Source organism: Corvus brachyrhynchos, unplaced genomic scaffold (assembly GCF_000691975.1).
Source record: "Corvus brachyrhynchos isolate BGI_N302 unplaced genomic scaffold, ASM69197v1 scaffold54, whole genome shotgun sequence".
Taxonomy (NCBI): domain Eukaryota; kingdom Metazoa; phylum Chordata; class Aves; order Passeriformes; family Corvidae; genus Corvus; species Corvus brachyrhynchos.
Window position 1 is genome coordinate 621,230 of NW_008237902.1, and position 10,506 is coordinate 631,735.

Here is a 10,506-nt window from a genome sequence, read left to right on the forward strand (position 1 = left end):
TTTAGAAGTGCCACCATCCACCAGTCTTGTCAGGATGATGGGGCTGACTTTCAGCATCTGTATTCAAAAGTATCGATCTGGACCTTCAGTGTAAGCCTTCACCCAGGGATAAGCAGCACTAATTAATTTTCCTCGTTTCTTCTGAATCTAGGTAATTTAAGAAATGTCTTATTGATTGTGATTTTGATAAGTTAAATTTGTGTTCTGTGTGCTGTGAACATAATGGGAAGGGTTTGCCATTAAGGGCTGCTGTGGGTGGTAGTGTGGTGCTACTTGGGTGTGGGGAAAGAGAAATGCTCCACTTACTGCTCCCTCCCACTTGGTTGCTGACAGTTTTATTGCTTTCGTGCCTGTTGTGGGTATTTCGGATGGATTAAATGATCACAACTACAAAGGATCTGAAGTACTTTTGCTACTCAAATTTAGCAGCCTATCTGCAGTGCAATCATAGCAGATTTAGGAGATCTCAACTCTCGTCTGAGATACAGCCCAGACATAGAAAAAAACAGATTTACAACAAAATTCCACTGTGTTCCATCAAACTATGAATTTCTCTAGTTTAAGGTATGGAAAGGATACAGCTGTCTGTCTGATGGGTGCAGTGCAAGTGGGGAAGAGCCTGGGTTTGGCTGTGGCTTGGCTGGTCTAATGCCTAATCTTTTGGTGATAGTCAATATTAACCTTGCTCCCAGCACGTGTGTGATTTTGGACCATTTGAAGTAGAGAACCTCTGAGGTTCTAATGCAACTTACTGGAAAACCATTATTTCCACAGGGAAGTGAAATAAATTGAATGAACAATTCACATTTAGACCTCTGTCCTCCCCACCTGCACTCCACCTCCCCCTGTGTAAGAGGGGAATCTGGAGGAATTCAAGCAAAATGTGATCTGGCAGTGTATAGCTTCTGGCTAGCCTCCAGCAGCCATGTGTTAGGCTTATCACCTGTAGGATGTGAAATGCCAAAGAGAGTGACTGCCACATATAACGTGGAATCTTTGATGAGTGCAGGAGACAACTCTTTCCATGGGGCCTTTCAGGCTGCTTGGCAGTTATGAGCTTTTTATAACAAGTCAAATTTCTTCACCCATCTGCTTGTCTGCTTATGAAAATGCATCCCTCTGGTGCACTTGTTACATTTCATTACTGTTAAATAAAATCAAAAGTCAACATACCTTGGCCACTGGATTAGTCATCTGTGTCCACTTTTGACGAGGTGCATCTCCTATCAAAAGCACACAGATGTTCTGGACATAAACATCACCCCCTGTTACAGCTTCCAGGTCTCTAATAACGAAATCAACTTCATTAATGATGAGTGTAAAGGTAGCGCACACCAAACAAAAGCCTCACTAGGAAGCTTTCCAAGTGGAAATGTGATGGATGCGTGATGCAGATGATGTCTTTCATGAACAATTACTTTTCCCTTGATTACACCCTCTTGAGCAGAAAAACAAGAAAAGGAAGCAGTTTACTAATAGTCAACTTTTTTTCTGATTGCTTAAGTGCCTTTCACCGGATAAGATGCGGTAAAAACATTTGAAGGGAAATGTTAGAGAGAAATTTGCTCAGGCCTCAGATATTCCGTATATTAAGTAAATCTCATGCCTTAGCAATCATCTGCATTCCCTCTTCAATGCTGCTGGCTTGGTCCACTCCTCATGGGGGAAAGAGGAACATAACAGTCCCAATCTCTAGGGGCAACCTAAATTGCTTGCTTTAATTTTGTCTTGTTATCTTTAAAGTCTTAAAAATTAAGAACGCATTTTATTGTGCTCTGTATAAACAGTCAGCTCCCAGTGGGAAAGTTAATTAAAATAGCCAATGCATCATATTGCCAACCTTCTGAGTAGTGCTCAGTGCTCTCTGTTTTATGGCCTCCTGAACATAACTCAGGCTGTACAGATGCAGACACAGCCAGAGAGACTTGTAAGATGCTCTTAGTTGTAGGTTCATCACCTTTTAAAACACAACTATTATTGATTGCAAAGACAAAAATGTTGGGTCTAGCCCAATACTGTGCTAAAGAATAAGACACAACCAGTGAAACTGTGACTTAGATTAAATACTAAGCCCCCTTCCCTTTCCTTTTTCCTTTCTCTTTCCTTGTATTTAATTATTTTCAAGTTTCCAGGCCCACTTGCTTGAGGTTAAAGGGGCTCAATTTCATTTTGTTTTTCTTTCTGTACCTTTCCATCATCTTAATAGTTTTTCTTTTTATTTTGTTTCCTTTGCTGGCATTTCTTTAGCTGGTTGGTGTCTAAAGTGGATTGTTAAGAACTGTTTTTTACAGCTTTTATGTAGGCACCAATATCCACTCACGATGGCTTCAAATCCCATTTTAGGTGAGCATGTTCTGCCTCCTTATGCCTCCTTGTCATCTTCTTTGGGAACAGTGTCCTCTCCAGCCCAGTTGGTGTGCAGTGATTTGGCTGCCACATTTCTGTGGCTGGTAAAGTCATCCCTGCAGGTCTTTAATTTGGAAAGCACAGTGCTTTTCCTTCAGGATGATGGGCAAGCAGAAGGGATACTGTGGGAATGCAAGATGGCACTGTGTATTCCTCATCTTGTAAGGAAAATTCTCTGTGCACGATCCAGTCTTTTAGGTGCCATTGATGGGACACCAAGTTTTATTTGGCTGCCTTTATTGTAAAGTTGTTACCCAAAGCTGTGGGCAGCAGCTCACACCTTTAAATGAGACTGTACCAAAAGTCAGTACTGCAGTACAGAAATGTCCCCACCCTGCCCACCTAAATCCCTATTTTTCCTTTAAATAATCTCCCATTATACAATAATAACCAAAGCTGTGGCCTCTTCATAATGCTGCAGCCCTGCTCTGTGCTGTATTCTGGTACAGTAACTCTCTTTCTGCAGGGGGTATCTTAGCAGGCTATGACTGTGCTCTATCTGTTTATTTATAGGCTCAGGATTAATGTAGTGTGGATGAAAAACATGTTTACTTATAGGATTGTGACTAATGTAGTGTGTGCATTCTACATCAGTAAACATTAATGAATATTCCTCTGCGAGAGGCTGAATAAGCAACTGGATTGTGTGATTCCCACATGGAAAGGATGGTGCTGCAGCACTGGCATGGGGTGATTCTGACTCCATCACAGCGGGATGGAGCTCTGGACCCATTACAGAGGCCAGAAGCTGATGTTCCTTTAAGGAGTAATGACTTGGGGTGCTGAAATGCTTGTTGAGGTTAGCCAGGGGTGACATTAAACCTGTGGGATGGCACCAATAGCACAGAATCCATTTTTTCATGTAAGTACTATTCAGATTTAACAACTGAATATTGAATATATTGACAAATAACAGAAATGGAGTGTTTGGGGACTATGGCAGCAGCTATATGAGTCATTATGAAATGAGATGGAAAGCAGTGAAAGATCTGACAGATAGCTCATAAACAGTGATAGCACAGCACCACCCCCAAGGTGTAACCCAGTCACTCCACCTCAGCCCAGCCCGTGCTGTATCTGCCCACATGCAGAACACATGCAGAGCTGGTTCTCCCAAGCTTCACAGCATTTTCCTTTTACACAGAAATCTTGGCAGTGCCGAAAAAAGAAATTATGGAATCTGGAGACCTGAATGGGAATTTGAATAAATCACCATAGAGCACAACTGCATTTATCCCCTTGCATCAGAGCCAACAGCCACGATAAGGCAGCAAGGTCTCATCTGAAATGATGTTCCTTGCAGCTCAGCACCTCTGTTATCTCTGTGCAATGCAGATGCCTGTCCACAACTGGCACCCTGTGGCTTCCAGCCCCCAGTAAGAAGTGCTGGCTGAACTATTCTTCAGGTTTCTTTTCCCCTGACAGCTCCCCTTACAGCTTTCCAGCCATCCTACATGTTTGAATTCCTCAAGCAGTTTGGAGTGTGGTTCCTGCAAATTCATCTCAATGCAGGAGCATGGGCAGGTGCTGAAAACTCAGGACAGGTGTGATGCCCACATACAACCGAGGCAGAGGGATAACATCAGTCCTCATGGAACACTGTATGGCAGGCCATAGCAAATTCCACATGTTCCAGGTGAAATTCACATGAGGGGAAAACCTGATTTACAGAGGTATCTAATGGCTTTAGGCTCCACTTTGCAGAAGCTCCAGAACTACCACAGGACTGGACACCCCTGCACATCCCTTCCAGCCTGGAGACTGGGTCTATGTTAAGTGGTGGGACAGTGACCCTCTACAGGCCAAGTGGAGGGGACCATTCCAGATCTTGCTGACCACCCTCACCACAGTCAAAGTCACTGGAAAAGGACCCTGGATTCGCTACTCCAGAGTTAAGAAGGCTTCTGCTCCTGAAACAACTGAGAACAGAGACTGATACAAACAAGGCGATGTAGTAGTTTAAATTATTTTCCTGTGCTTATCATCTATACAGTTGGTAACCCTGACTCAGGTTTGGAACCAAAATTTACATATGATTCTAGTCCAAAGTGTATCCAAAGACATTCATTTGGATACAGAACTAACAATTGACATGTAAACTGAAGTGGAAAGAGCAACAAAATTTGTCTACAATTTGAGAACCAACTCTGATCTAACATTAGATAGTATTCAAAGATAACACACTGAGCTCTGATTATATCTTCCACACCTTGACTTCGTGGTTACCAAACTGGCCCTGGATTAAAGAATTGTTCATTGTAGCTGTAATTACAATTCTTGTTTATATATACTATTGTTAGATGTATACTGCTGTTGGAGTAGATATTTAGAACAGAGTCTCGACAAGGTAGAGGCCTTGTCAAGCCTTGAAAGAAGGGGAATGAGCCTTAGGTTTTAACTTTTATATTTTTCAAATCCTGTACTGCCTGGTGTGTAACTCTGAAATTTCGTGTGGCCTCTTGACTACTGTTCTCTCATGCTGGTTAGACATAACAAACCTCTCTAGGTTTGCTCTCCAAGGACACCTAGATTGTCCCAGGCTCCAAAATGTGTAAACTAAAAGCCTTTGAAGAGGAGGGGCAAACTTGGGGTAATTACATCATTAACTGAAGTTATAATTGGAGAATTAACCCTGATATGCAAATGACCAAAACTTGTAAAAGTGTGAAGAATTCGTGACCCAGGGTCCATCTTGGGTGTAGCCTTTTGACTGCCCAGGGTGTACCTTTGAAGGCCATTCAAATAAATACCTACTTTTATTCTCTTATTTTTGTCTAGCCTGTGTTTTTAGGTGGCCAATTCCAGGCATCAGGTGCATGTGCTGTATTTGACAGATTAAACTGATATGTTTGTGCATCAAATATTGACTGAGGGAGCTCCTCCAGACCTCCCTAGCTGAAAGGGAAAAGCATTTTTGGCTGTAGCTTGTATGCGACCTTGCATCATCAGCAGTGGGTCTGGCTGGCAGATGCAGCCTGGGACGGTGGATGCATCCTTTTTGCATTCTCTTGAGGAGTCTTTAAGCCATACCTTGTTCTGGCCTGTTCTTGCCTCTTCCTTCATCCCTCCCAACTTGTCCCTTCATTGCTAAACCCTCCCAGGTGTGAAATGAAGGGGCCTCCTCTGCAGCTCTTTCTCCTGACATAACCTTGATTGGGTGTTGTAAAGGGAACAGAATGTGCTGGGAAAATCCTTCTAGTCCCTGGTCACTATTTGGGAAAGAAGAGAATTTCCTGCAGGCAACTTTATTAGATAACCTGCAAGAACAAAAGCTGCCAGCCAGGAACTGTGCTGCATTGGAGCCCCAAAAGGGTTCTTGGGGTTCTGTGTAACGTCACTGTGCTTCGTTATCCCCATTAATACTTTATCAAGCAGAAGAAGAAAGTTTCCCTTTGAAGTTATACATTAGGAAATCAGCTTATTATAGCATTAAAATAGTGACAGTTTTGCTTGGGGGAAAGGGAAGCAGAAAGCTCAGCTATAAATACTGCATGGGAGCGATTAATAACTTCAGGAATAAGCAAGTGTTACAAACTAGGAATTTACTTGCTGTGGCCCCAAAGCTGAACCTGCTACAGCTCTGATCTTGTTCGTTCATTCTTTCATCCTTTCTGAGCCTAATGCAAACCCTTGGGGGAACACTGCAGGCCTAGATGGTGCCAAGTACTAAGGCACCATAAAAAGAACATTTTCAGAATGATGTGATGGACTAGTTGGGAATGGAAGCAGAAACATACTGGGCTTAGACCTAACTTTTTCTATCAATTACTGGAATATGGGAAAATGTGTCTTTATTGTATAGTTACAGATTGTCAGGCTAAAAGCTTGTCTGGGAAAAAAAAAATCTCTTTGCTAGTGGACATGAAGGAAAGCACTTTGTCTGGTAAGTGTAATAAAAACTGACCAGCCCACAGTGCTGTAAAGATGAAAAGTGCTGTAAATGTGTCACTACCTGTTATGTGGTTTATATGAGAGATTTGTAGCCATCAAGACAAGCTGCCCATAGGGAGTACACTGGGAATTTGGGAAAGGGGATTGTACTTACAGGAGTACCAGACAGATGCTGGTGTAATCCTTCCCATGAAGCACTTTTTTGAAATCTCTGCTATCAGTGGCTGGACAGTACAATCTAAATACAGACCCATTTGGTCTACAGGGTTATCTCGAGTTCCAGGATCAAAATAAGTCTCAGCATGACAACTCAGCTCTAATCACACGGAGGGAACCCCCTTTGCTCCCCAGGTCAGTGCAAATGCTGTCACTGAGACTGGGCAAGTGTTTGACACATTTGCTGGAGTAAGGAGGAAAACATTTTAGAACCTTTAATAAAAACTAGTTGTCCAAGAAGTGCTTTGCAATGAAATCTCTTTTGATGGGTTTTGCTGAGAAGAAAACATCATGGTGATCAGCTGATGGCAAATTTAATTTAGTCTGGTGTTCCCTCAGGAGGCCTTGGCTGCCCCATTTCGTTAATCCTCTGTGATTTGTTCATTTGGGAAGGACATTTTTGTCACTGCTTTTTTAACTGCATGTTTGCATAGCTGCTGGCATAACCCCGAGTGGATCTGTCAATAATGACTATTTCATACACTGTTAACAAAGATGTGTCCTGTGCAGACATGGGGAAGTGCTTAGGTGCCTCAGACATGAAGCTGGTTCCTGCCAAAGCCTCCTGCCTCTTTTCTCAGCCCAGGTCAGCCCCCTGCTCTTCCCTCATGTCCCCAGTATTGTTCTGGGGAGAAAAACCAACATCTTCTAGGGATTTCATGCATAACTTCCAAAGTCCTTAATGATTGGAACTAAAATCTTGGCCTGTCTTATCCCTTGTTGTATCTGGCTAATATGTTATCCCTAACAAAAATGAAGTGAACAGGGTAATCCTTTAAGTTAATAACTCCAGGAATCAATAATAATTCTAGATGCCATGATTTGCTTTCTGCTTTCAAATTTAGCTCAGTAAACGATGTCCCTTCAGCTCTTCTGATAGAAAATGGCCAGAAGATCCCCTTTGAAGTGATGGGCTTTTATGGCTTGTTATCTCTTAATAGTATTTATAATCTAATGGAGAACAACTTTCCAAATCTGTTTGAAATATTTTGAAGCTGCTTATCATGATGTAGCATTATAATCCAGCACTAATTCACATTATCCAAGGTTTGGATTTCAATTTACAGTTGCAATACTTAAGTTTATTTAGCCAAACCACTGGCATTGGTTTCATACAAACGAGGTGCAGTTACAGAGCTCTCTTCCACATTTCCCTTGCACCTTTGGACCAATTTTCTAAATTATGTACAAAGATGAGATTTTTGGGGTTTTTTAGGTTTTTAAATCCAGAGGGCTCTGAAGAAAAACAAGGCACATATTTCCTTGGTGTCAAATCTGCCTCTAGTGCTGTCTCTAACCCTGACAGAAGGAAGTAGCTTAACATCCCAGTCCTGCCTGGTGTGTTTATGGCCAATCTTGCCTTGGTGGTAACAAACCCCAGCCAGGAAAAAGTGGCAATGTGCAGATCAGGAGGTGCATTTCTCAATGTGCCATTGGGCTGAGTTCAAAGAGGTTTCTTTTACCATTTCATCCTCTAAATTACTTGAACAGGATTCACTCATTCTCCTGGCATTTCTCTGCATATTTCACAAGTGCCCTGCAGTACAAAACAAAAATAAATATCAAAGCAGGGAAAATAATTTGACTTCCTCATCTTTTTGGATGTGTCTCTTTTTTTTTTTTTTTTTAAATTTTATATATATAATTCCTGAAGTAGCCTGTGGCTGATATTAACGTGCAAGAATCTGAAATAAAGTTGACAGGGGGTTATCTTCCTGGAAAAAAGGAAACTTTTAAAGTGATGTGATCAGATCCTGAAGTCTGAAAAAAAAAATAATAGAAGAGAGTAAGCCTCCTTTCAACAGAAAAAGCCTGAGCTAAAAATGAAAATTTTCCTAGTTTTACTATTTTTTGTCAGCTCTCTGCTGTGGGGCAGGACCTTGACAGTATCCCTGGGGAGAAGAGGGATGAGAGGGAGAGCAGAAGTGCCTGTGGCTTTTCTGCTGTTCTTGACCTATCCATATGTTTGTTCTCTCCCTCTCTCACACACTCTAATTTTGGGTGGTATCTCTATGTCCCACGTGTAGCTGCTGCAGCACCTGGGCAAGGTTCCTTATCTCAGGGTGTTCATGGTTTGGCAACTGGCAGCAATGGAATCTGAGGAAATATTTCTTCAAAGGAAGTATTGGCAAGCAGCACTTTTATGGAAACAGTTTCACATAGACTTGGATTTATGTGGTGCTTTAAAAATAAATCATAAACGGAAAGTGGAAAATGATGTGCCCTTCTGTGCTGGGAGGGTGGGAGGGTTTGGAGCCAGGGGGAAGATGGCTGGGGCTATTCCAGCCTCCCCTCTTCCTGGGCTCACTGCCCACTAACCTGTGTGCTCTTGCTCCTGACATTTTTATAAAAGAGGTTTGGGATGCACAGGGGTGGTTATTGTGTCAAGCCAGCTAATTGGGGAATTGCTGAGAAAAATGGTCCTTTTGGAAACTTTCTCCTGGGTGTTGATGCTGCATTTCATCCCTGTAAATCTGGCAAACAGCTGCTGAGCCTGCTTCTCAGCTTTGGGCACATTTGGCCTTTGTTTGCATTTCCTTGTCACCATGTAACTCCATGGATTTCATAGAATCATAGAATGGCTTGGGTTGGAAGGGACCTTAAACATCAACTGGTTCCAACCCCCCCCATCCCTCCCACAGGCAAGAAGACCACTCACTACCCTAGGTTGCTCAAGGCCCCACCAAACCTGACCAACTCATTTTATGGCCAAATTTTCACTTTGTCTTGCAGGGCTGTGAGTGTGTGAGAACACCCGTCTGGGGAGCCCCTGTGCCCATGTACCTGGCTCCTGCCATGCAGCTCTGGCTCCCTGGCAGCACATCCACCTCTGCTACTCCTTGTGTGACCCCACAGTCCATTCTAACAAAACCTTTTAATGCAGAGGGATGAAGGTGGGAGTGACCCCAAAGGTCTGTTAGCACTTGAGCAGGGATGGGATTTGGCACCCTGTCATCCCCAGCCTGTCCTGGGATGCTCCAGGCTGGCCAGAGCGGGGAGCACAGCTCTGCCTGCCCACACACAGCCGCTGGTGCCTCAGCAGCCACTCCATCCCATCACTCCAGCTGCTGCTCAGGGGGGTGTGTTTGCCTATCGCTTCTGATCATCAGGGGAATGACACCTCAGAAGCGTGCAGCTCTCCCACAAGGGCACTTTGGGAAGCTGAGCACCTTCAGGCACTCAGTGGGAGCTGTTGAACTCCTCACAACCCCATTTGCCCTTGGTTATCTTCTGCTGTGCTTTGGGCTCTGTCCTCCTGCTGCAGACCTGGCCCCAGGCTCTGTATCTCTGCTGGCTCACACGTATCACTTCCTTCAATCCAGGCACAGTTCCCGAGCAGCAACAGCTTTGATATTTCCGGGCAAGGGTAGCACAGACTCATCTAACTCTAGGTGTTTCATTACTCAATTGCACTGGGGAAATCTAGTGTTTAATGGCTTTGTGTCACTTCATCTAAAAGGCCCCTCTTGGGCCATGTAACATGACCTATAGAAACGGTGTTGAATTTGCAGCCTGTTAAAATTTTCCCTTGTCCTGCCAGGACTTGCTCCCTCCCGTTGCTCACCAGTTTGCAGCAGGCTCCACGTTACTGCCCTGGTGGGGAGGATGGAGCCATTCTGGCAATATGAGCTGTTGGCTCTCTCCTCCTCCTCTCTGACTGGCAGATGAGACAGAGTAGAAAATTACATGTCTGCTTTCCACAAGCAGCTACAAGTCATTAAACTTCCATAAAAACCAGCTTGTGATACTCTGCTTTTCAGCTTGTCTTATTTGCTTGTTTACTCACTAATTTTTTTGGCTTCAGCAACTTGTAATGGAATATTGGTTATTAGCAGGAATTAGCAGGATTTGGCTGCTTAGCTTTCCAGAGTAGGCTCGTTTGCTTCTGTATAGGTTATGTGCAAATATAAAATCTGAATTTAAACAACCAAAAGTTCATTAAAATTATCGGCAGCATATTCTAATCATGAGGACCATTTTCCTTGTTCCTTC